Here is a 3,089-nt window from a genome sequence, read left to right as displayed (position 1 = left end):
GACAGACTTTTCATTGTTCAGAACTAGTGGAATATCATTCTTTGCAAATAACTCAGCTATGGCTTTCTATTGCAGTGACACAAAATGGTTAAAAAGAAAAACTATTTTTCTAAGCTTCCCTTTCAGTCTTTGAAGTCGTTTTCTTAGCTTGCCAGTATCCTTTAAAACAATAGAGATAAAACATTAAGAGTTAGAATCCCAAATGATAATTTTTCAGAAAAGTATTGAAAACAATTGGAAATAAAGAGTTATAATTCTAAATACATTACCATTTTGGTACAGTCTTTGCTGTGGTGATTACTGTAATATGCAGTGTGGCAAAGATGCAGTTACCATGGAAACCATGCATTTGATTTTCTGGAGTTTTGTGTAATGCTGTATTGTTGCCTTCATATATTGTCTTTTTACATACTGTACTTGTATTTGGGTCAAAGTAGACTACCAGATCTGAAAATCAGGTATTTGCTGTTTCCTTCAAAAGTATCTTAAAGATGTCAGCAGTATCAGAGTTCATTCAGAACGCATATATGACATTTAATTTTTTATCTTACTTCAAAGATAGTAAAAATTACACATTCCTTGAAATGGAATGTTCCTATCCAACTTTTAACTTGTTATTTATTTACATTTTAAACCTTCACATGAGTGTGTACCCTTCCAGGGAGATGACAGATTTATTGGTGTATGGTGAATTACCATTTGTTTACTAACAAATATAAAGCTTCAGAAAGTTTAATTTTCTGGTTTCATGTTTTCAACAGAATGAAGCTTACTTTCCTCCTGAAAATAAAATAAACCAAGAGACAGCAGAACTCATATGACTTTCTCCAGTAATTGGCCACTTTTATTGTTTCTAAGTCTGTGTGCATTTGAAGCAAGAGGATTGCATGTGTATGGGACTTTAATGAGGAGAAAGTTTGAAGTTCTGTGGATGCTACATCCTAGTAAACTGTGATTGCAGGGTATTATAAGTCAGATTTGATACAACAGAATTTAGCCTTTTTGTAATTGCAGAAACACAAGCTTTACATCATGGCTCACAGGTGAAATTACTCACGATTACAAATACTGGAAAAGGAGGATAACAAACTAGGGCCAATCATGCTGTATGGCATAATACCCTGGAATACACAATGAGACACTATCTTAGAAAACAAACCTTAAGAAAAAAATAATATGAAAAGAACATTGAAAAAAGAAAGGAGGATTACAATATAAAGAAAAATGAAGAAGAGGAGGAGGAGGACAAAGAGGAAGAGGAGGAAGAAGAGGGGGAGGAAGAGAAAGAGGAGGAGGAGTCAGATAAGAAGAGGTGGTGAAAGGTCAGGGGAGCATACCTGACTGATTTAAACAAAAAGAAGAGCTAGGTAGATGGTTGCATCCTTGAGAAAAGTAGATAGCCAAAGACTTAGTTTGGAGCATAGAAAAGTATACAATGGATTCAACTTTTGACTGAATAGATTTGATGTGATAGGTGTGACACAGGAAATAGATGAGATCTGAATATGTTACTTGGGGACTTGGATACAGTTATTTGAAGCTGAAAGTATGTGATTGATAGAAGATTACAGAAAGCACTGCTGACAGAATCGTAGGAGCAATATGTTTCTGGAAGATTCACGGATACTTGGAGAAAAGAAGTGAGAACAAAATATTATCAGCTTTGAATACATAAAATGTATGTAAACAATAAAGACCAAGCATGCTCAACTTGACTGGTCTCACAAAAGTCAATGAAGAGCTTAGTGATAGTAATTCCTGGTGTTCTGGACAGTGCTGGGAGAAAGCACCAAATTTCATCAGTTCAAGGATGTTTGGAAATTAAATGTATACAATTGGCCAAAATCTTTGAAGAATTTAAGTTCTTTTTTTTTTGTTTTTGTTTGGTTTGGTTTCTTTCTTTTTTATTGGATATTTTATTTACATTTCAGATGCCATCCCCTTTCCCCATTTCCCCTCCCTAGAAAACCCCTATCTCATGCCCTCTTTTCCTTTTTGCTTTTATACAATTTTTAAAAAATATTAATAAAAGGCTTTATAAGTTTGGTAATGCTCAATCAGAAGTGTAACCCAATAACCAACCTAGATATATCAACTATCTTTGACTGGTGGAGACACGTGAACATCTGCCTCCATGTCCCCCCTTTTTTTCTCTCTCTTTCTCTCTCTCATCATCTAACTTCTCTTCTCCTTCTTCTCCTCCTCGCCTTACTCCTTCTCTTCCTCTCAGTACTCCTCCCACCTTAGCTCCTCCTACATATCACCCTTCCTGTTAAAATAAAACTTTCTCTCAAAATACAATTAGAGCATAATTATGCCAATTTGTACTAGTGAAGTACAAGATAGTCCTAATACCCAGTCCATCATTTTGTTGACTAACCAGAACCTCTGTCATCTCTCCTAACTAAAACACTTAGTTCTGAACCTGGCTTTTTTCCTGGCTTCAGAATGAATGTCAGCTGAAAACCATCCACTCAAATTGTTTCTCTCAAAGTAAATAACCAGGATTGGCTGTGAGACTATAAGTTTTCAACCCCGTCAGAAAATCCAGAATGACTGAGTTAAGTGAAATTATAGGAAGCACAAAGCATAGCTTCTAAAACTTAGCCAATTTATAGAGACCACTGAACACCTGGACAGTCCCTATACTATAAAATGTTGAATTCTTAAAGGAACAAGGGAGAAGGGTACTCAATTAAAAATAACATTGGAAATGAACCACACTTAAAGGCTCATTCCATGTCTGGAAGTAGATGGCCAGCACAAAAAAATGTCTCAATGGAATTTTTGGAGGATTTTTCTCTCAATGCTTTGTATGGGCATCATTTTTTTTTAAAACCTTACAGGTGTTTTGGTTATATATTATGATTTCCAGTTTTGTATTTTTATGAGATTTCTGTGAATGTGTTTGTCTGCTTCAATATGTAGTTCATGTGCTTTTTCTTTCACTTTTTTTCCTGTTACTTTTGCCCTTTTCTGGGTTCTTGTTTACATTTTATTTCACTACTATTATTACTCTAGATGCTTGGTTTTTTTTCTAATTAGAGAAACAATGAGAGAATATGTATTTCCGTAGGCAGAAAGTTGGG

Source organism: Arvicanthis niloticus, chromosome 17 (assembly GCF_011762505.2).
Source record: "Arvicanthis niloticus isolate mArvNil1 chromosome 17, mArvNil1.pat.X, whole genome shotgun sequence".
NCBI classification, from domain to species: domain Eukaryota; kingdom Metazoa; phylum Chordata; class Mammalia; order Rodentia; family Muridae; genus Arvicanthis; species Arvicanthis niloticus.
This window is presented reverse-complemented; position numbering follows the sequence as displayed.